Source organism: Odocoileus virginianus, chromosome 1, assembly GCF_023699985.2.
Source record: "Odocoileus virginianus isolate 20LAN1187 ecotype Illinois chromosome 1, Ovbor_1.2, whole genome shotgun sequence".
Taxonomy (NCBI): Eukaryota; Metazoa; Chordata; class Mammalia; order Artiodactyla; family Cervidae; genus Odocoileus; species Odocoileus virginianus.
In genome coordinates, this window is record NC_069674.1 from 34,924,495 (window position 1) to 34,949,385 (window position 24,891).

The following is a 24,891-nucleotide window of genomic DNA, read 5'->3' on the forward strand; positions in this document are numbered from 1 at the left end:
GAGTACGTCAAGGCTGTATATTGTCACCCTGCTTATTTAACTTACATGCAGAGTACATCATGAGAAACGCTGGGCTGGAAGAAGCACAAGCTGGAATCAAGATTGCTGGGAGAAATATCAATAATCTCAGATATGCAGTTGACACCACTCTTATGGCAGAAAGTGAAGAAGTGCTAAAGAGCCTCTTGATGAAAGTGAAAGAGGAGAGTGAAAAAGTTGACTTAAAGCTCAACATTCAGAAAACTAAGATCATGGCATCCGGTCCCATCACTTCATGGCAGATAGATGGGGAAACAGAGGAAACAATGACTGACTTTATTTTGGGGGCTCCAAAATCCCTGCAGATGGTGACTGCAGCCATGAAATTAAAAGATGCTTACTCCTTGGAAGGAAAGTTATGACCAACCTAGACAGCATATTAAAAAGCAGAGACATTACTTTGCCAAAAAAGGTCTGTCTAGTTAAAGCCATGGTTTTTCCAGTGATCCTGTATGGATGTGAGAGTTGGACTATAAAGAAAGCTGAGTGCCGAAGAATTGATGCTTTTGAACTGTGGTGTTGGAGAAGACTCTTGAGAGTCCCTTGGACTGCAAGGAGATCCAACCAGTCCATCCTAAAGGAAATCAGTCCTGGGTGTTCATTGGAAGGACTGATGTTGAATCTGAAACTCCAATACTTTGGCCACCTGATGTGAAGAGCTGACTCATTTGAAAAGACCCTGACGCTGGGAAAGATTGAGAGCGGGAGAAGAAGCGGACAACAGAGGATGAGATGGTTGGATCGCATCGACTCGATGGACATGGGTTTGGGTAAATTCCGGGAGTTGATGATGGACAGGGAGGCCTGACCTGCTGTGATTCATGGGGTCGCAAAGAGTCGGACATGACTGAGCGACTGAACTGAACTGAGGTTATCTACAGAGGGCAGGTGGCAACATGTGTTCCTCCCTGCCTCACAAATCCTGTCCCCTCCTCTTCCAGCTCTAGTAGCCCTGTATGTTCACTCCAGTGGAGCTGAGTGAGCTGCTCTTTGGGTCTGTATACCTCCCCCTGCAACCCTTTCATCTCACAAGTGGCCATTTGGTGACTGCTATTCCTGTCATTTTCTCAATCAGTCCTTGGTTTTATGTGTCTCTGTGTTTGTCCACAGACACATGTGTGTCTGACACATACACACGTGTGTGTATGAAAGAAAGCATGAGTCACAGGGAAAAGGAAGGAGAACTCACCAGTTTTGTCTCAAATTATCAGTTATTCACATCTTAAAGTAGGAGGGTTGCCCTTTTGAAGCCTTTCCAGTCACCCCTTCCTCCATCCGGTGTCAGCCCAGTTTAGCCCTGACTGCTGGGCAGAATCTCTTCCCCTTAGGCAGTTGGACCTCTTTTGTCTCCGTGCATCCTATGCTCCCTGTTCCTTCCGGTCACACGCTGGGTCTCCCTTGTTCTGTGCTTATTTCTTAGAAAACTGCCTGTAGAAATATCAGTCACTCCTGCTCTCACCCATCTAGTCATTCAATTCTGTGCATGTTGTGAGTTAAATGACCAGGCGCAGGATTCCCCAAATCTGCCCTACAATCACAACCCCCCTCCCCCCACATGCTGAAACTGTACCCACGAGGTAGAAGAGCAGGATGACGCAAGTGTCGCTGTGCTGATAGACGTGGGAGGGGACATATTATAAAGCACTGGACAAGGTGTTGCCTCCGCCTGCCTGTACTCTCATCCCTGATCCTTGTCAGGGCACCAGATGGGGCCCCCATTGTTCCAGGAGTTATCACTGCAGAAACAGCAAAGAAAAGCATCAACATTTTTATTGAAATATACTCAATGTATAATACTGTGTTACAAATGAACCTATCTATGAAATAGAAACAGAATCTTGGACACGAAGAACAGCCTGGTGGTTGCCAAGGGGAAAGTGGTTGGGGGAGGGATGGAGTGGAAGGTTTGGGTTAGCAGATGTAAGCTTTTATATCTAGAATGGATAAACAACAAGGTCCTACTGTATAGCACAGAAAACTATATTCAATATTCTATGAAAAACTGTAATGGAAAATAATATAAAAAAAGAATGCATATGTATGACTGAATCACTTTGCTATACAGTAGTAATTAACATTTTGTAAATCAGCTATATATTTCAGTAAAAACAACAGTGAAGTGATTCAGTTATATCTATATATTCTTTTCCATTACAGGTTATTATTAATATAAGATATTGAATATCATTCCCTTACTGTATAGTAAATCCTTCTTATCTATCTCTATTATATGTAGTGATGTGTATTTGTTAGTCTCATCCCTCCCTCTATTCCTTTTATCCTTTGGTAACCAGAAGATTGATTTCTATGTCTGTGAGTCTTTATGTTTTATAGATAAATTCATTTGTATTATTTTTTAGATTCCACATGTAAGTGATATCATATAATGTTTGTCTTTGTCTGACTTACTTCATTCAGTATGATTATCTCTAGGTCTATTCATGTTGCTGCAGATGGCATTATTTCATTCTTTCTAGGGCTGAATAATATTCCTTTGTATATGGATAACATGTCTTTTTCCATTCCTCTGTCAGTGGAAACTTACATTGCTTCCATATATTGGCTATTATAAATAGTGTTACAGTGAACACTGGGGTGCATCTGTCTTTTTGGATTAGAGTTCTTGTCTTTTCTGGATATATGCCCAAGAATGGGATTGCTGGACCATATGATAATTTTAGTTTTTTAAGGAAGTGCCATACTGTTTTCCATAGTGCCTACCTCAATTTATTTGGTACAGTTCTACCAACAGTGTAGGAGGATTCCCTTTTCTCCATAGACTCTCCAAAATTTATTATTTATAGACTTTTAAACTATTGACCATTCTGGCCAGTGTGACTTGGTAGTTTTGATTTGCATTTCTCTGATAATTAGTGATGTTGAGCATCTTTTCATGTACCTCCTGGCCATCTTTATGTCTTGTTTGGATACATCAATTTAGGTCTTCTGCATGCGTGTATGCTCAGTTGCTTCAGGAATGCCCAACACTTTGGAACCCCAGGGGCTATAGCCTGCCAGGCTTTTCTGTCCATGGAATTTTCCATTCAAGAATACTTGGAGCAGGTTGCCATTTCCTACTCTACGGGATCTTCCCAACCCAGGGATCAAACCCAAGTCACCTGCATCTCCTGCATTGATAGGCAGATTCTTTTCAACTGAGCCACCGGGGAGGCCCTAGGTCTTCTGCCCATTTTTTTTATCTTTCATTTTTGTTTTCAAAATGTTTTAGTGATGCAGCTTCATGGTAGAAATATCTCAGTAGTAGTTAAGAACAGGTGCAACCTAAAACATGCAGATATTTTGTCAACTCTAGCTACTGAAGTCGCATCACTTCTGGAGGTAGATATAGAGTTAAGTTTGGTTGTATCAATGCCAAGGATATGTTTCTTTGCAGTGTATGTTAGTACAAGGATCTTTGGAAACTAAGAAGCTAAGAATGTACTTCTCTTTTGAAACATTTCCCCTTCATATTTTAACACTGCAGCTAGTAGACTTCACACTGAATCTGTCACTTGAAACTAGTAACCTTGAAATGTAGCTTTATTCTAAACATACGTTTTAAGAATGACATAGTTAAGAGCTCTGAACAAAGGTATTTGAGGCAAATACAGACGGCACAAACAGACCAAAGGAATGATTCAGATTTGTAGTTTAACATGAAAATGTTTCAGCATTAAAACTTGTTTTCAAAGAAAACTATGTGAAGGAAAATAGTTTAATATACTTTCATGTTTTATATTTCATTATCATTATTTTAAAATATGACCTACTTTAACAGTTAAGTAGCAAAATATGAAGTAGATTTAGGAAAATTTGGCTGCTATGTTCTTCAGTCGCTCAGTCAATGTCTGATTCTTTGTGGCCCCATGTACTGCAGCACCACAGGCTTCCCTGTCCTTCAACATCTCCCGGAGCTTGCTCAGACTTGTGTCCATTGAGTCAGTGATGCCATCCAACCATCTCATCCTCAGTCGTCCCCTTCTCCTCTTGCCTTCAATCTTTCCCAGCATCAAGGTCTTTTCCAGTGAGTCAGCTCTTCACATCAAGTGGCCAAAGTATTGGAATTTCAGCTTTAGCATCAGTCCATCCAGTGAATATTCAGGGTTGATTTCCTTTAGGATTGACTGATTTGATCTCCTTGAAGTCCAAGGGACTCTCAAGAGTCTTCTCCAACAACACACTTCAAAAGCATCAATTCTTTGGCGCTCAGCCTTCTTCATGGTCCAACTCTTACATCCATACATGACTACTGGAAAAACCATAGCTCTGACTATACAGACCTTTGTTGGCAAAGTTATGTCTCTGCTTTTTAATATGCTGTCTAAGTTTGTCATAGCTTTCCTTCCAAAGAGCAAGTGTCTTTTAATTTCATGGCTGCAGTCACCATATGCAGTGATTTTGGAGCCCAAGAAAATAAAATCTATCGTTGCTTCCACTTTTCCTTCTTCGATTTGTCATGAAGTGTTAGGCCCAGTTGCCACAATCTTAGTTTTTTAAATGTTGAGTTTCAAGCCAGCTTTTTCACTCTCCTCTTTTCACTCTCATCAAGAGGCTCTTTAGTTCCTGCCGTTAGAGTACTATCATCTGCATTTCTGAGGTTGTTGATATTTCTCCTGGCAATAATGATTCCATCTTGTGCTTCATCCAGCTCAGCATTTTGCATGATGTACTCTGCATATAAGTTAAATAAGCAGGGTGACAATATACAGCCTTGACATTCTCCTTACCCAATTTGGAACCGGTCCATTGTTCCATGTCTGGTTCTAACTATTGCTTCTTTACTCACATACAGGTTTCTCAGGAGGCAGGTGATGTTGTCTGGTATTCCCATCTCTTGAAGAATTTTCCACAGTTTGTTGTGATCTATAGAGTCAAAGGCTTTAGTGTATCAATGAAGCAGTAGATGTTTTTCTGAAATTCCTTTGCTTTCTCCATGATCCAAGGAATGTTGGCAATTTGATCTCTGGTTCTTCTGCCTCTTTGAAACCCAGCTTGTACATCTGGAAGTTCTCAGTTCACATCCTGCTGAAACCTAACTTAAGGATTTTGAACATAACCTTAATAGCATGTGAAATGAATGCAATTCTACAGTAGGTTGAACATTCTTTGGCATTGCCCATCTTTGGGATTGAAATGAAAAGTGAATTTTCCAGTCCTGTGGCCACTACTGAGTTTTCCAAATTTGCTGGTGTATTGAGTGCAGGGCTTTCACAGCATCATCTCTTAGGATTTGAAATAGTTCAGCTGGAATTCCATCACCTCCACTTGCTTTGTTTGTAGTAATGCTTCATAAGGCCCACTTGACATCACACTCCAGGATGTCTGACTGTAGGTGAGTGACCACACTGTTGGGGTTATCCAGGTCATTATGATCTTTTTTGAATAGTTCTTCAGTGTATTCTTGCCACTTCTGCTTAATCTCATCTGCTTCTGTTAGGTTTTTACTGTTTGTCCCTTATTGTGCCCATCTTGCATGAAATGGTCCCTTGATAATCTCCAGTTTTCTTGAAGAGATCTCTTGTCTTTCCCATTCTACTGTTTTCCTCCATTTCTTTGCATTGTTCTTTACACTTAGGAAGGTTTTCTTCTCTCTCCTTGCTATTCTCTGGGACTCTCACTAAGGTACATCTTTCCCTTTCTCTCTTGCCTTTTGCTTCTCTTCTTTCCTTAGTTATTTGTGAAATCTCTTGAGCGACCACTTTGCCTTCTTCCATTTCTTTTTCTTTGGGATGGTTTTGTCACTGACTCCTGTATAATGTTATGAACTTCCATCCATAGTTCTTCAGGCACTCTGTCTACCAGATCTAATTTCTTGAATCTATTCATCACCTCCACTGTATAATCATAAGGGTTTGATTTAGATCATACCTGAATGACCTAATGGTTTTCCCTATTTTCTTCAACTTAAGCCTGGATTTTGCAATAAGGAGCTCATGATACGAGCCACCCCAGGTCTTGTTTTTCCTGACTGTATAGAGTTTCTCCATCTTTAGTTGCAAAGCACATAATCAATCTGATTTTGGCATTGACTATGTAGTAATGTTCATATGTAGAGTCATCACTTGGATTGTTGGAAAAGGGTGTTTAGTATGACCAGAATGTTTGCTGCCTTGCTTCATTTTGTACTCTGAGGCCAAACTTGCCTGTTATCCGGAGTATATCTTGACTTACTACTTTTGCATTCCAATTTGGTATTAGTTCTAGAAGGTGTTGTAGGTCTTCACAGAACTGTTCAACTTCAGCTTATTCAGTGTCAGTTATTGAGGCATAGACTTGAATTACTGTGATGTTGAATCATTTGCCTGAGACACCTGCCCATGTGTGTGTGTATATATATAGATATATTTTTTAATTGAGTTGTTTGGTTTTGTAACACTGAATTGTATGAGCTGTTTGTATCAAATTTTTAAATTCTAGTTTTAGAGTAACTTGTGTGCCTTCTGTAGCAGTAAAAAGCTTTCTTTCTGATGCTTTTATTATAATATTGGAATAAACCTCTAGAACCCCTATTCCTTAATCTGTTTTCTACCCTTTTCAAACCAACTGGGCAGAGTTTAAAATCTAACTGGCTTGTATAGTAGTCCTGTTTCCTCTCTAGCACATGTAGTGTGAAAACTGCACCATACTGGGGTGCTTTTTATTCCTTTCTTTTTGTTTTTAGGCTTAAACACTTCTTTTCCTAACACAGTCGCCTATAATTTATCTTATGGGATTCTCTACAATAAGAAATATAAACGTGCCATGTTCTGAGTCTATTAAACATCTATTTCCAAAACAAATCATGCACAGCTTTGCTCTCCTATCTATCTAAATGAGGCAGTTTTACCCAGGATGCCATGACTCCAACATTTAACCTATCTAAGCCTGGGTTAGATGGATTACATTAGTCCAATAATGGACTACATTATTGTGGTTCTGCCTGTCTTGTATTCCCTGTTTTTCATCCTGTTCTTCTTTGAGATTCCCATAAGCAAAATGTCCAAGTGCACCTAGATTTATTTCTAGCCTTTGATTTTATAATATTTATGTATGACTCAGGATAGGTTAAGTTATACAATAGCAACAAACAACTCCAAATCTTAGTGACTCACAATAATAAAGGTTTATTTTTCACTCACATTATCTATTTATGGTGACACATTGCTACGGTTTTTGCTCCATGTCATCTTCATTCTGGACGCAGGCTAGCAGAGCAGCCTCTACCTGAAATATTGGCAGTAGCTGTGGCAGAGAGAAGAGACATGGAGAACCCACATACTGGCCTTTAAAGCTCCTGCTTAGAAGGTATACACATTACTTCTGTCCTTATTTCATTGGTCAATGCGAGTCACATGGCCACTCCTGTGTAAGAATGTATAACACTCCTGCAGAAGCATCTAAGGAAGAAAGCTAGACTATCTGGCCTACAATAATACAATCTATCAGAATCTGCCTTAACTCGGGTAATGCAGTCTTAAATAAGGTCCTCAGGTATCTTTATTTATTTATTGGTAAAATAAGTTCTGTTACCTGCTATGATTGAAACCACAGTTTGGGTCATGAAATCCTGAAACTGAATCAAAGGTATATAATTAGCAACCCAAAGTGAAGCTGATACATGGTGAGGGGCAGGTAGGGAATCCAAGGAACTTCACAAGCTGCATGATCCAAGAAGTTAGTCACGCCGTGGTTGCCTTTGTGGCTCTGAATATGGATCCAGAATCACTTGCCTGTGCCCGGAGCTCATGAACCAGAGTCCCCTGAGGGATGTGTGGAACGTGGATGCTTTCTGCAGTTTACAGTCCCTCTTTGCTGTCCTTGCTAAGAAACAGATGAAAGGGGAGAACAAGCTGTGATAGCAAAACAGCCTTCTCCTTACAGCTGCCTAAAAGTGATAGGCAGCTAACACTCCCCGCCAGTGTCAGAGGCACCGACTGTTCTGAAGTCTTAAGTGGAACTGAAAGAATCTTATTTCCCAATCATCGCATGCTAGTCTGAGCCGAGTCATCGACATGCACAGAGGCACAAGGCGATGTGGCCTTTCCAGAAAGAACACTGGTCTCTGAACACTGCTTTGTCAGTGTCCGCATGTGGCTGGGCATCCATGCATCACAGTTCACGACCCACTGCTTCTCCTCCTTTTCTACGTTGACTTCTGTGGAGGGACTGGGGATTAACAACCAGATAGGGCAACACAAAGTTTGTGTATCTATCTATTTATTTATTTAAGATTTTGCAGTGAAACTTAGCCCAAGCAATAAGTCCCTGTAAAACAGAATCTCTGAAATTATCAAGTAAACTCAGCCACACTGTTTCAAATGAGGTCATTCCCCCTTACAGAAAGCATGCAGAGCTCTCTGTTTCTGTTCATTTCTTTGTTTTTGGCTTCATGCCTTGTAGGATCTTAGTTCTCCAACCAGAGATTGAACCCCCTACCCCACCTCCTGCTTTGCAAATGTGGAATCAACCACGGGACTGCTGGGAAATACCAAATATTATTACTTCCTTTATCAACAGCTAAGTATACCATTTATCATCTAAGTTTGAATATTTTCAAGACTGAGAAAGCCTTCAAGGAATGAATCATATAATTTGAAATAAATATTTATTTATTGGCCCTCAACAGATTTTATGATGCTGATAGGCTTCTAAAATAGTCCTATAAAAACTATTTTTTAAAAAAATTCTTGGGCTTCCTTGATGGGCTCAGTGATAAAGAATCCACCTGCCAATGCAGAAGACACGGGTTTCATGTCCGATGCGGGAGGATCCCACATGTTGTGGAGCAGTTAAGCTCCTGTTCCACAGCAACTGAGTCTGGTCTCTAGAGCCTGGGAGCTGCCACTACTGAAGCCCATGCATCTGGAACCTGTGTTCTGCAACAAGGAAAGCCACTCAATGAGAAGCCCAAGCCCCACACTAGAGAGTATCCCCGGATCACCACAATCAGAGAAAAGCCCACACAGCAACTGAGACCCAAAAAAATACATACTTTTTTCTTAAAAAAAAAAAAAAAAAGTTTATAAAAGTAACTAAAAAGTAAAATAATAAAAAGTAAACTTTTCTCTACAAAATAACATTTCCATGTCCATTAAAGCAAATTTTACAACAGCTTCTTTATCAAGCATTTGAAATAATGTTAGCAAGTAATTCTTTCTAATGCCTATTTACTTACTTTAATCTGCTACTCAGGCATATCTCTTTCTCTGTCACTGATAGTTTTCTGAAAAGCTTTCTTATTTACTTTTTATTTTAATTTTTAAAATTGAAATATAGTTCAGGTGTAAAGCAAAGTGATTCAGTTATACATACATGTATACATTCATTTCATTCTTTTTCATGGCTGAGTAATTTTCTATTGTATCTGTGAACCATATCTTCTTTATCCATTCCTCTGTCAGTGGACACTCAGGTTGCTTCCATGTCTTGGCTATTATAATAGCACTGCTGTGAACATAGGGGTGCACGTATCTTTTTGAATTAGAATTTTCATCTTTTCTTAATATATGCCCAGGAGTGGGGATTGCTGGATGATATGGTAACTCTACTTTTAGAGAAAAACTTACTTTAAGAAGAAATTTAGTTTATTGAAGTATAGTTAATTTACAATATTGTGTTAATTTCTGCTGTACAGTACAGTGAGTCAGCTATATATACATTCTTTTTCATTTCAGTTTAGTCACAGGATGTTGTATGCAGTCCCTTGTGCTATAAGTAGGACCTTATTGTTTATCCATTCTATATATAATAATCTGAATCTGCTAATCCCAAACACCCAGTTCGTTCCTTCCCCACCCTTCTCCGCCTTGGAAACCACAAGTCTGTTCTCTATGTCTGTGAGTCTGGTTCTGTTTTATAGATAAGTTCATTTGCATAACATTTTAGATTCCACATTAAGTGATATCACATGGTATTTTTCTTTCTGACTTACTTCACTTAGCATTGTTACTGAAAATTGTGTCCTTGTCCCTGATGCTGATGAGAATAATGGGAACAAGGTATTGAGAGTAAAGGAAAAAGAAATCTATTGATTTGCCAATAAATGAAGTGGGTAGCCAACTGGCGTCTTGAAATAACCATTCTGGGAAAAAGCAAGCATAAAGAAAAGTCTTGAGACGGGGGATCAGTTAAGAGGAACAAGCAAAACAGCATTAAGGCCTGCCCACACTAATCAGTAATAAAAAATGCTGAGTTTCGTTCCCAGCAACTGAGGGAGAGGAGGCAGTTTCACTTAGAAATCATTCATCAAACAGTGTTAGCCTCGTGGCCCTGTTACGATGGTCTCTAGCTCCATCCGTGTTTCTGCAACTGGTATTATTTCATTCTTTTATGGCTGAGTAGTATTCCGTTGTATATATGTACTAGATCTTCTGTATGTACTATATACATTCATTTGTTGAAGGACATTTTGGTTGTTTCTATGTCTTGGCTATTGTAATTAGTGCTGCTATGAACATAAGGGTGCATGTATCTGTTTGAATTATGATTTTCTCTAGTTGTATATCCAAGAGTGGGATTGCTGGGTCATATGACAATTCTCTTTTTAGCTTTTTTGAGGAACCTCCTTACTGTTCTTCATAGTGACTGTACCAATTTACATTCCTACCAACAGTGTAGGAGGGTTTCCTTTTTTTCTACACCATCCCCAGAATTTATTATTTTCAGACTTTTTAATGATGGCCATTCTGAGCAGTGTGAGGTGGCAGTTTTGATTTGCATTTCTCTAAGAATTAATGATGTTGAACATCTTTTCATGTGCCTGTCATCTGTATGGCTCCTTTGGAGAAATCTCTATTTGCGTCTTCTGCCTCTTTTTCAATTGGGTTGTTTATTTTTTGATACTGAGTTGTGTGAACTGTTTGTATATTTTGGAAATTAAGCCTTGGTTGCATAGTTTGCAAGTATTTTTTCCCATTTTTTTGCTTGTCTTTTCATTTTATTTATGGTCTTTTGCTGTGGAAAAGCTGGTGAATTTGTTTAGGTCCCATTTTGATTTTTTTGTTTTCATTTCTGTTGCCTTGGGAAATTGACCTAAGGAAACGCTGGTATAATTTATGTCAGAGAATGTTTTGCCTGTGTTCCCTTCTAGGAGTTTTATGGTTTCATGTCTTGTATTTAAGTGCTTAAACCATTTTGAGTTTATTTTTGTATATAGTGTGAGGGCATGTTCTAACTTCATTGATTTACATACAGCTGTCTAGCTTTCCCAGCACCACGTGCTGAAGACCCTGTGAGAAAAACTTACTATTTTAAATGATTTAAATATTCTTTTCAAAATCTTGCCAGTAATCATCTTCAAATGTATGTTTTATGGTTAATAAATTTAAAATTGCTCACACCTTCACTTTGCTCTTCTCTACATACTGCTCTCTAATTTTAAAAAATACTATTTTTACAGATATAACATATAAGTAAGTGTAGAAGAAATTCTGCTCAATGGAGAAAATGTTAAATTCTAGTTTCCTTTATATTGATATTTGTAAATATTTCAACTCAAATATTCTCAGAATTTTTATCTCTTGCTTCCATTTGAAGTTTCTTTCAGAGTTTTTTGGACATTTTAAAATTGTGAGTAAACATACATAAAATTTACCATCTTAACCATTTTTTATAGATGTTTAAAAAATGTATTTTAACTTTTTCTGGGCATAAGTACATTCTTTCAAAGAAGAAACTATCTGTAGTTGATTTTTAGGTGATAAACATAGCATCTAGAGGAATTTAAAAAGTTACTGAATGAATAACCAAACTTTTTTTTTCTTTTTTGTATTTTAAAGGATAACACAACCCACAAGTATTTTTATTTTTTAAAATAGGATAGAACACAGACTTTTAGGATACAGTATAGATTTATTACATATACTTCCTTTATATTTTGCCTGCTGCTGCTGCTAAGTCACTTCAGTCGTGTCCGACTCTGTGTGATCCCATAGACGGCAGCCCACCAGGCTCCCCCGTCCCTGGGATTCTCCAGGCAAGAACACTGGAGTGGGTATTTTGCCTGCTAGAAGAAGCTATATTTGAAATTTAAAATGTTTCCAGACTTACTTTTAGCTAAAACTAAAATGTATATACAATTGTTTGTGCTTAATATATATTTAAAGCTATAATTAAAAGAAAAATATTCCTCAATTTTATTCAAGAGTAGAGTTCAGTAGCATTAAGTACATTCACATATGTCACCATCAGCACTGTCTATCTGCAGAACTCATTTCATCTTGCAAAACTGAAATTCTGTACCAATGAAATTATAGCTCCTCATTCTCCCATCCCTCCAGACTTTGGTAACCCCATCCTGCTTTCTGGCTCTCTAAATTTGACTGCTCTAGATAAGTTACACCCACTCCAGTGTTCTTGCCTGGAGAATCCCAGGGATGGGGGAGCCTGGTGGGCAGCCGTCTATGGGATCACACAGAGTCGGACACGACTGAAGTGACTTAGCAGCAGCAGATAAGTTACACGAGTGGGACCATACAATATTTATCCTTTTATGACTGGCTTATTTCACTTAGCATAATGCCCTCAAGGTTCATCTATGTTGTAGTATGTATCAGAATTTTCTGCTTTTTTAGGGCAGGATAATATTCTGTTTTATATATATATATTATACATATAATATTCCATTTATATATATATGGAATTATTATCCTGCCTTATATATACCACATTTTGTTTCCCCATTCATCCACCCATCAATACTTGGTTTGCTTCCACATATTGATTATTGTAAATATTACTGCTATGAACATGGGAGTGCAAATATGTCTTGTAGTCCCTACTTTAAGTTCTTTTGAGTATTACCCTGAATTGGAATTGATGATTATATAGTGGTTCCATTTTTTAAAAATTTGATTTTTCCACTTTGTTTTCCATAGAGGCTGTAGCATTTTATACTCCCACAAACAGTACATAAGTGTTCCAATCTTCCGGTATCCTCACCAATACCTGCTGTTTTGTTTTTGATAGTAGCTGTCCTAATAGGTTATGAGGTGGTATCTCACTGTGATTTCTGTTTGCATTTCCCTGTTGGTCAGTTATGTTAAGCATCTTTTTTTTTTTTTTTTAGTTTAGTTGCTTTACAGTGTTGTGTGTTTCTGCTTGTACAGCAAGCCGAATCAGCCACATGTGTACATATATCCCCTTTGTCAGCACAGAACGTTGAATAGAGTTCCTGGGTTATACAGTTGATTCTCATTAGTCATCTCTTTTACACATAGTAGTGTATATGTCAATCCCAGTCTCTCAAGTCATCCCACTGCCTTTTCCTGCTTGCTGCCCATATTTTTGTTCTCTGTGTCTGCTTTGCAAGTAAGTTCATTTGTACCAGTTTTCTGGATCCCACATACATGTGTTAATATACAATATTTGATTTTCTTTTTCTGACTTACTTCACTCTGTATGACAGTCTCTAGGTCCATCCGTGATCTCTGCAAATGGCACCATTTCATTCTTTTTACGATTAATATTCCACTGTTTATGTGTGCCACATCTTCTTTATCCATTCCTCTATTGATGAACCTTTAGGTTGCTTCCCTGTCCTAGCTCTTGTAAATAGTGCTGCAGTGAGCTGTGGAGTGCATGTATCGTTTGTAATTATGGTTTGCTCTGAGTATATGACCAGGAGTGGGATTGCTATATCATAGGATAGTTTTATTTTTAATTTTATAATAAACCTCCATTATGGGGACTTAGTGGCTATATCACTTTATACTCCCACCAACAGTGTAAGAAGTTTCCGTTTTTTCCACACCTTCTCCAGCACTTACTGTTTGTGGAATTTTTGATGATGGCCTTTCTGACTAGTGTGAGGTGATACCTCATTGTTTTGATTTTAATTTCTCTAATAATTAGTGATGTTGAGCATCTTTTCATGTGCCTCTTAGCCGTCTGTATATCTTGGAGAAATGTCTGCTTCGGTCTATACTGAGCATCTTTTCGTGTGCTTTTTGACCATTTGTATATATTCTCTTAAAAGCTGTCTATTTGAGTCCTTTGCTCATTTTTAAATTGGGTTGTTTATTTCTATTGTTGTTGAATTGTAGGAATGCTTTATATAGTCTAGATATTAACCTCTTGTCAGATGATTTACAAATATTTCCTCCCATTCCTTGAGTTGCCTTTTTACTTTATTGGTTGTGTCCTTTGATGCCCTGAAGTTCTTAATTTTGGTATAGTTCAATTTATCTGTTTTTTCTTTTGCTACCTATCAAAATTGATTTTCATCAGAAAAACTAATTTGTATCTATGATTCTTTCCAATGATAATCAAATTTAGATGCTGCAAAATTAATATATTCTATCTACAAAATAAGATATTCCAAAGTATATTTGCAGAACCTCAAAATTAAATCTTATATCCCCTTTGCCCTATCATTGTCAATTTCTTCAGTTCCTCTGTAGCTTTAGTAGGTGTGCATATCAACAGTTTCCTGTCTGCAAGTATTGTTTTCAAACTGCAATTAGGAAAAAAAAAAGTTGAATATTGAGATTTTAAAGACTATAGTTGTTTAACATTTTGAATACAATGCAAACAAGCTATAGATTACTCACACAAAAGTTTAATACCATTTTCAAGACACTGAATTTGATTCACAAAGTAATTTTTCAATGACTCAAATATCTCTGGGCTTCTCAGGTGGCTCTGTGGTAATGAATCCGCCTGCCAATGCAGGATACACATGTTCGATCCCTCGGTCAGGAAGATCCCCTGAAGAAGGGAATGGCAACTCACTCCAGTATTCTTGCCTGGGCAATCCCAGGGACAGAGGATCCTGGCAGGCTGTAGTCCATGGGGTTGCAATGAGTCAGACAAGACTTAGCGACTAAACAGCACCAGCAGGCATCTCTAAACTCAGTTGATGATAAGCAGTACAGACAAAATTTGTATTGCCCTTCATCAGTGTTCTTAGTTTTGACTTTGAGTTTCCACCAAAAAAATGCAGTTCAGATTTACGTATTATATGTGTGTGTGTGTGTGTGTGAGTGCGTATATAAAGTATTTTAAAAATTTGACAGGTAGAGCTGCTATTTTGATTGCAAGGTGTTTGAATGCAACTGTGAATTCTCTGCTGCACAGGCTTCTTAATTTAGTAAGACCATTGCTTTTCTTGCCATGACTCTGTGCTGCATCAAGAGTTGTATTCAGGACTTCCTTGCCAGTCCAGTGGTTAAGACTCCTTGCTTCCAGTGCAACCGATGCAGGTTCTAACCCTGGTCAGGAAGCTAAGATCCCACATGCCTTACAGTCAAAACCCAAAACATAAGGCAAGCAATGTTGTAACAAATTTAATAAAGACTTTGAAAACAGTCTACATAAAATGAGAGTTGTATTTACATTAATCCAGTAAAAAATTTATCTCTTTCTTAGTTGGATTCCCCCAGAAGCAGACACATAGGCTAGCATTGAGTGCACATCATCTATTTGGAGGCCCAGGAAACTAGATAAGACTCTTAAGAGTCCCCTGGACAGCAAGGAGATCAAACCAGTTAATCCTAAAGGAAATCAATCCTGAATATTCATTGGAAGGACTGATGCTGAAGCAAAGCTCCATTACTTTGGCCACCTGATGGGAAGAGTCAGCTCACTGGAAAGACCCTGATGCTGGGAACGACTGAAGGCAAAAGGAGAAGGGAATGACAGAGGGTGAGATGGTTAGATGACATCACCGACTCAATGGACATGAGTTTGAGTAAACTCAGGGAGATGGTGAAGCGCAGGGAAGCCTGGCGTGCTGCAGGAGGTCTAAAGAGTCAGACGTGGCTGACCAACTGAACAACCACAATATAGGAAAAGGAAGGGATGCACTAATAGGTTTGTTCTTAAGCCAGCTAGTTTTGTGGCTTACTCTTGTGGGGAGCTCTAAAGATCACTGTGAAACACATGCTTCAGGGGTGTCCCAGCCAAGGGGCAAGGGAACTGAGGTGTTTATACCCCTGTTCCCTTTAATTACTGATCATACGATACCCCTAAAGACAGTGTCCCGGGCCCTTCTGGCCTTGTGTATGTGTGTGGAGTGAGTTAGAACAGCCTGAAAGCAGTCTATTGATAACTATGCAGGCACATTAAAAATAAAAAAGGTGTTTGGCTGCGCCAGTTCTTAGTTATAGCATGTGGGGGAATCTTTGATCTTTTTTGCTACACAAGGGATCTTTCGTTGCAGCATGCAAAACTATTTGAAGCATTGTGGGATCTAGTTCCCTGTCTAGGGCTGGAACTCAGGCCTCTGGCTTTGGGAGCACAAAATCTTAGCCACTGGACCACCAGGGAAATCCCCTGGCAAGCACCTTAGCTGGGAAGCTGCAGGCAGAGTACTGACAGCTCCTGCCTCCATTTTCAAAGTTGAAGTTGAGCCAATCAGAAGATAGAACCTACACAGTAATTCAAAGAAATTTAATACTGTGTCCTGTGGCCAAATTCAGGTCTGCTTTTTTTCCTGCCAACTTTATTGAGATAAAACCGACAGAAAACATTGCATAAGGTTAAGGCATGTGGTGTGATGATTTGCTAAATGATGACCACAGCAATGTTAGCTTTGTAAATAAAGTGCTATTGCAGTAGTCATTCCACTTCATTTGTGTATTTTCTATGACTGCTTTTGTGTTATAACTGTAGGAGTGAGTAGTTATCAAAGAAATTATATGATTTATAGAGTGTAAAATGTTTACTGTTTGGTTCTTCACAAACTTTTCCTTCTGAGATTTCTTTCGGCTACACTGGGTCCTCACAGCAGTGTGCAGTCTCTTTGTTGTGTTGCTCAGGCTTCTTTAGATGTGGTGCAGCATGTGGGATCTTAGTTCCCCAGCCAGGGATTGAACCCCCATTCCCTGCATTGGAAGGTGGATTCTTAACCACTGGATCAGCAGGGAAGCCCCCCTACTCATGATTTAACATAGAGAATTATTAAGTTATGACAGGAGAATTACTTTGAAGACATAAAAGGGCTGAAAGTGATAGTCACTCAGTCATGTCTGACTCTTTGTGACCCCATGAACTGTAGCCGCCAGGCTCCTCTGTCCGTGGAATATCTGTAAGCAAGAGTACTGGAGTAGGTAGCCATCCCCTTCTCCAAGGGATCTTCCTGACCCAGGGATTGAACCCACGACTCCCGCATTGCAGGCAGATTCTTTACCGTCTGAACCACCAGGGAAGCCCAATTCCCAGGACTAGGGTTGGAACACATTAAAGAGGGTGTGGATGACGAAGTTGTTGCTGGGTTGCCTAAGAGAGAGTTGGTCCCAGTTGCTAGGCAATCGGGAACAACCCTCTGTATGTACATGAGTCAAGGCAGGTGGACAGGTGGGCAGAGTCTGGATAACACTGCAGGAGGAAGGCCTGGCCCATATGGTATTTGAATCAGGGCTGTAGAAGCAACTCTCCAGGGCAAAACTGAGCCAAGGCTGGTGGGCAGATTGTCAGAGGGAATCAGGGAACCCACAGGGAGTTGGGGCACTCCGGTAGTGTTGCCATCCCGGAAGCTGAAGCAGCTACCCTCTGCAGGAGTCCAGTGCACTCATATTGGGCCAGGGTTACCCATGGATGGGATAAAGATCAGGCAGTCACTCGTTAGATGACCAACTCCTTAGGATCACATGTGTGCCCATAGTTGGCGCTGAGAAGAGGGGGCAGGGGGTTGCAACCTTGGCTAGGACAGAGGTCTACAATGTCTTTGGCTACACTGCCATGTTTGAGTTTAGAGATTCAGAAGGCATGTGGCAAATACACATTCTAGAGAAAGTAGCATGGTGTAGGCATATAGCATGAAGAAAGTGAGGGGGGAAAAGACCACTTTCCAGGAGTGAGAGAGCCACCCTGGAACCAGGAAGGAAAACCCTTCCTCCTGCAGTCTCTCCAAGGTGATTGTTACTGAGTCCAAACTCATACTGCTCATCACATGACAAGCCAATAAGTCAAGAGATGAATGGTTGGGGCAGCAAATAGTGACTTTATTCAGAAAGCCAGCAGATGGAGATGATGATGGACTAGTGTTCCAAAGAATCATCTTGCCTGGGTTTGAATGCTACTTCCTTCTATAGAGAAAAGGGCGGGAGGTAAGGAGGTAAAGTAAATAAGGGTGGTAAGTCATTGTGCATGTTTCCTGGTTCCAGCCAGACCCTGGAGGAGCTATTTTAATTTCTACAGCCATTTACAGGTAGGCCTGGTCAGAATGTCTCCTGTGAACTAAACATAGGTATTTTAGCTTAAACTCAGGCAAGGGAGGCAGAGTTATCAGAGATGGGCCATTATGTATACTTTAAGCTATAGGCAACATCCCTTTAGTGATAAATTTGTAGCAAAAGCAATGGAATACAAAATTTGTTAGTTGCTCAATAGTGTTTGACTCTTTGTGATGCCATGGACTATAGCTCCAAGGCTCCTCTGTCCATGGAACTCTCCAGGCAAGGATACTGGTGTGGCTAGCCATTTCCTTCTCCAGGGGATCTTCCCAACCCAGGGATCGAACCTGGGTCTCCTGAATTGCAGACAGATTCTTTAGTGGCTGAGTCACCGGGGAAGAAACAGATCCAATATGGAGTCAGATTTGCTTTCCTCTGTTACATTAATTTGAAAGCTATGCTCACTGCTCGAGTGAATGGCTCATTCCTAGATGAAACCAGCTTACTTTAATGTCACTGCCACTACTTTTAAAACAGGAGTATTTAGGACAAAGGCTAAACAAGACAGGATATAATTATGGATTCCACATGTCAAATCCTTAAAATTTAGTTGGAAACTGTGGCTTACGCCAGGAAAATCGAGCAGAACTTCTTCCAACTATTGTTCTCTCTGGAATCTAAAAGGCTCTTTTCTCTAAACAGCCCACTGAGAAATGGGTCTGTCTGCTTTAGTCACCAGGCATAGTGGAGCTGAGAGAACAGGGGGACATGCAGCACTGTTCCATGCAGTGACCTAACCCAGGAAGGAAGCGTGGTTCAAAGAGTATCAGACTCTGACCAATGACATCAGCCACTCTTCCTTTCACGTGGATGGATGAGTACAGGGATAGAAAGAGATGCAAGAAATATGGGATAAAATACTTGCTGCGGGTACCGCTCCACCTCTACTGAGCCAAATTAGAACCCTCCAGGCATTTCTGCCTCTTCTTCTCCAGCAAGCAAATTTTTTTACCCTCATATCCAGTTGGGCTTCCCTGATAGCTCAGCTGGTAAAGAATCCACCTGCAATGTGGGAGACCTGGGTTCAATCCCTGGGTTGGGAAGATCCCCTAGAGAAGGGAAAGGCTAACCACTCCAGTATTCTGGCCTGAAGAATTCCATGGACTGTATAGTCCATGGAGTCACAAAGAGTCGGACACAACTGAGCAACTTTCACTTTCATATCCAGTCACTCAGCCCTGTCTCCCCTTCCTCCAAAATATACCAAGAATCTAGCCCATCTTTTGTCTCTCCACACTGCCCGCTAGAGTTATCTTTCCAGACATGTTTGAAATGAGCATTCTCTATTGTCTTTTTTACAAATAGGATGAAGTTCAAACTTCTTAGCTTGAAAGACAGTGCTTCCTGAAGCTGATTGTGCATGCAAGGTACTGAAGCAGTTCTTTAAACAGTGAATAGGGAGTCACCTGGTGGCCTAGTGATTAGGATTTGGGACTTTCACTGATGTGGTCCAGGTTCAATCCATGGTTGAGGATTAAAGATCCTGCAAGCCACATGACACTAAAACAAACCAAAACCAACCAAACAAAAAACTATAGCAATTAGTGGTCTCCCTCTCAAAGGCTTGCATCCTCGGGTAGGTACAGAAATCTGTGGAGTTGAGGTCGCACTATACAGGCGGAGCAAGCTCTCCATCTGTATAGTGCGACCTCAACTCCACTCTCCCCCTCCCCACAACCCTTCATAACCTGAGGCCACAGAGACTTTTCCATTTTCCTATTATGACACACACTTCCATGCAAAGTAATTTTACTTATCTTTCTAGCATATTCTTTCCTGTTTTTCTTGCCTTAATAAGTCCACATATTTAAACACCTTGCCCCAGGGACTGCACTGTGAGGTCCTTAGATATCCAATGGGAAGAGATAGTGTCATCTCAGTGTCCCACCACACTTACTATACAACAGTCAGTTCAGTGACTCAGTCATGTCCAACTCTTTGTGACTCCATGGTGTGACTTAGCACGCTAGGCCTCCCTGTCCATCACTAACTCCCAGAGTTTACCCAAACTCATGTCCATGGAGTTGGTGATGCCATCCAACCATCTCACCCTCTGTTGTCCCCTTCTCCTCCCACCTTCAATCTTTCCCAGCATCACGGTCTTTTCAAATGAGTCAGTTCTTTGTATCAGGTGGGCAAAGTATTTGAGTTTCAGCATCAGCATCAGTCCCTCCAATGAATATTCAGGACAGATTTCCTTTAGGATGGGCTGGTTAGATCTCCTTGCAGTCCAAGGGACTCTCAAGAGTCTTCTCCAACACCACAGATCAAAAGCATCTATTCTTCAGCGCTCAGCTTTCTTTATAGTCCAACTCTCACATCCATCCATGACTACTGGAAAAACCATAGCTTTGACTAAAGGGACCTTTATTGGCAAAGCAATGTCTCTACTTTTTAATATGCTATCTAGATTGGTCATAACTTATCTTCCAAGGAGCAAGCATCTTTAAATTTCATGGCTGCAGTCACCATCTGCAGTGATTTTGAAGCCCCCCAAAATAAAGTCTCTCACTGTTTCCCCATCTATTTGCCATGGAATGATGGGACCAGATGCCATGATCATCTTACACTTACTGTGTACTTATTCATGCTGTGCTTAGTTGCACAGAGAGTCTTGTCTGACTCTTTATAACCCACTGAACTGTGGCCTGCCAGGCTGCTCTGTCCATGGGATTTTTCAGGCAAGAATCCTGGGTTGCCTGAATGGGAAGGAATAGGTTGCCATTTCTTTCTCCAGGGTATCTTCCTGATCTAACTCATGTCCTCCTGCATTGAGGCAGATTCTTGACCTGCTAAGACATCAGGGAAGCCTATAGGGAATAATATCTGACATCTAAACTCAAGATATCAAGATGATATCAAGATATCAAGATGTTCTTTTTTTTTTTTAATTTGAAGTGTTACAGTAACATCTCTCTTCCTTAGTTCTTCATCTCTCTGTCTATAACATTTTTTAATATCTCAATGATTTTATTTTTTTAATTTTAGTTTATTTTTTGACTGCATCACATGGCGTGTGTGATCATATTTCCCCAACCAAGGATTGGAACCTGGGTCCCCTGCATTGGAAGCACAGGGTCTTAACCAGTGGACCACTATGAAAGTCCTCCTTTTCTAGTTCTGAGAAAGACACATAGGAAACAAGATGAAGATCAAAATATCAGCTCTGTGATGGAAATGTGATGTTACATGACTTGTTACATGATTGTATTCAATAATAAAATTTCATGAAACTGTAAAAAAAATAAAATATAGATATAGATCTGTCCATCATGGAGCTGATATTTTGATCTTCATTTCCTGTGTGTTTCTCTTAGAACTAGGCAAGGGGGAATTCCCTGGTGGTTCAGTGGTTAAGACCCTCTACTTCCAATTTACAAATATTTGTAATATGTATTATGTATAATCTCAGCCCCATTTACTGATGAGTCAATTCCCAGGCAGGTTGATAAGAAGTCTAGGGTCCCTGAGGAGAAAGGGGTCTGGGGTTCTCAAGGAAGAGATCAGTTTAGTTCATTCACTCAGTCGTGTCCAAGTCTTTGTGACCCCATGAACCTCAGCACACCAGGCCTCCCTGTCCATCACTAACTCCCAGAGTTTACTCAAACTCATGTGCATTGAATTGGTGATGCCATCCAATCATCTCATCCTCTGTTATCCCCTTCTCCTCCCGCCTTCAATCTTTCCCAGCATCAGGCTTTTTTCCAGTGAGTCAACTCTTTGCATGAGGTGGCCAAAGTATTGGAGTTTCAGCTTCAACTTCAGTCCTTCCAATGAACACTCAGGGCTGATCTCCTTTAAGGAGGAGATGGGGGTCTGGAATTCTCAAGGAGGAGGAAAGGACAAATGCTTTTTTTATTTTCCCTCTACATTCTTTAGTCTTAGTTGCATAAAACTTTTTTTCCTTTAAACCCAGAACTGATGATTACACAACAAACAACTCAGTTTAAACTCTGTACTAGGGATTATATAACAACAGTGTATCCTGCTTGAGGACAGTTTATCCTTCCTGAAAACCTTCTGACTAATCCTGATATCTTAAAATGTATATTATGGGAGTGGGTCTGGTAGGATCGTTCTATTGTTAAATTCTAATCCTGTTATCCTAAAATGTAAATGGTGGGCATGAGTCTGGTAAAATTTTCACAAACTTGAGCCATTCTTTTGATTGATTGTAATAATAATTAAAAAGTGTATAACTCCCTTGCTAACACTAGTTGGGGGGCAGTCTTCATCCCCCTTCTGATGTCTGTGTCAGAAGTTTTCTCTGTCCCTTTTCTTACTTTAATAAAACTCTGCTACACAAAAGCTCTTGAGTGATCAAGCCTGGTCCCTGGTCCAGAAGCTAAATCTTCGGAGATCACGAATCCAACATCATTCACCGTAAGCTATCACTGATAGACTGTATCTTAGAGGATGATGCTGTGATCATATTGGCTTATTACTATAGTTTGCTGTCTGAGTAAAACTGTTTCATTTGGGGCAGGACCTATCTTTAAGCAGAGTGTCAGAGAGCTTAAGAGTAGAAGTAGGGTGAGGAGAGAGAGAAAGAAGCAGCAAGTCCATTTGCCTCCTCAAAATTCTCCATCAAATAATTCACCCTTAGCCTGGATACCATTGAAGGGGAAAGGAGAGAGATGGAGACAGGCCTGATGATATGTAGTGGAAGTTTCACGTGAAAATGTACAAATTTGGGAATAAATGCCCCCTTAACAGTACTGTGGGCTTGCCTGGTGGCTCAATGGTGAAGAATCTGCCTGCCAGTCTAGAAGACCCAGGTTTGATCCCTCGGTTGGGAAGATCCCCTGGAGAAGGAAATGGCAACCCACTCCACTATTTTTTCTTGGGAAATCCCATGGGCAGAGAAGCCTGGTGGGCTACAGTCCATGGGGTTGCAGAAGAATCGGCCATGACTTAGCAACTAAACAACACACCCCTAACAGTACTATAATTATTTTATATGATCATTTCTCATTCTGCCTCTGTAGACTTCTAGAATCCCAAAGATAATTTTATTTATTTTTGTATTTCCTGTGCCTGGTACAGTGTTCAATTAATAATTGCTTGATGAATGCTTAATCCTGAAGTTGAAATTAAGACCTTAGATTTTACTGGTACTTGTACCTCAAATTTCTAGATCATAGAGCTTCTAGTACTTTCTAATTCCCAGCAGTCTCTTAACATAATTACATGCATTTTCATTATATTTAGACATTGTCTACAAGTGTTATTTTTTGCCTAATTTTCTTCCCCAAATAGCTGAGACATGTATCTATTTTTAGTAGTTGAATTTATTTAAATTCAAATAGGACAAAAGCCAGAATCCAGTGTCCTGCTGCAGTGTACACAGCTTGAGAATGATTTCTAAATATTTGCCGGCTTCTGTAAGAAAAAGAGATCTTGTGAGGCATCACTGATATAGGTTGATTGAGACCAGATGGGAATCATATGATGCTAATTTCCAGAATCCTTCTTTACACAGGAAAGGCTTGGTAGGCAGCAGCAGAAAGATGTCCTTCTTGTAGGGGGAATCTGTCCCCTAGGCAGCCTGTAGCTGTGTCTGCTCAGTTAAGCTGTGAAATAGTGTGGGCATCAGGAAAGGTGGGGGGAGGCTGAAGCAGACCTCAGGAATGGAGTGGGAAGAGCAGAGACCCTGGGGTTGGAACTTTGGTGTGTCACTTACATTTCAGAGCTACAGTTCCTTCATCTCTAAGGGGAGTCAATAACATCCCTTTTGCTGGGCTAGCCGTAAGTTCTGAGTGAGGCCAGAGGGGGTACCCTTGTGGAGCAGACACATTCATTGTCATTTGTATGTCAGGCTAACCTGTATCATGGGAGCATCAGCCCACTTCTCTCTCAGCTCTGTGGACACAGAGCTGGAGGCATTTTCTGAGCAAATTTATTTTTCAAAACCTTCTTCTGAGGCATTGTCCATATGTTCTACGCTTGAATTTTTTCTTCATTTGTGAAAATGTAAACACACGTTCAGGCACTTTGACCATATTACAATTACCATACTGTTTATCTTTTTTGCTTGAACACAAGCTGTGAGTTTCAATGCTCATCTGGTCTCCTTGGCTAAGAGGATGACTTCTATGCCACTTAGGAATGGTTGACATTTAAATCTTAGCAGTGACTGTTGGAACACTTCCAGATTAATTTTGGAAAACTGATTGAAATCCAATTTTTTTCCTCTGTAAAGACCCATAAGAAACTGTTAACAGTGATTACTTTTGGGTGAGAGGGTTGTGAGGAGCAAATGAGCTGTGATGGGCATCCTCTGAGACAAGCTACCTCCTGGGATTCAAACCCTTGTGTTATCTCCTCCTCTCTCTTTTTAAGTCTTTATTGAATTTTTTTTTAAAACAATATTGCTTCTGTTTTATATTTTGTTTTTTTTTTTGGTCAAGAGGCATGTGGGATCTTAGCTCCAACCAGGGATCGAACATGCACCTCCTGTATTGGAAAGTGAAGTCTTAGCCACTGGACCACCAGGGAATTCCCCTGTTATCCCCTCCTTTTAAATGTAGACTGAACGTATTGACTTACCTCTGGTAAGTACAATTCAGCCGAAGTGATGGATATCACTTCCACGATGAGGTTATAGAAAGACATTGACTTCCATCTTGGCTGTTTCTGTTACTTCCTCTCGTTTGCTCACCAGAGGGGAAGCTGGTGGCTGTGTTGTGGGCTGCCCTGT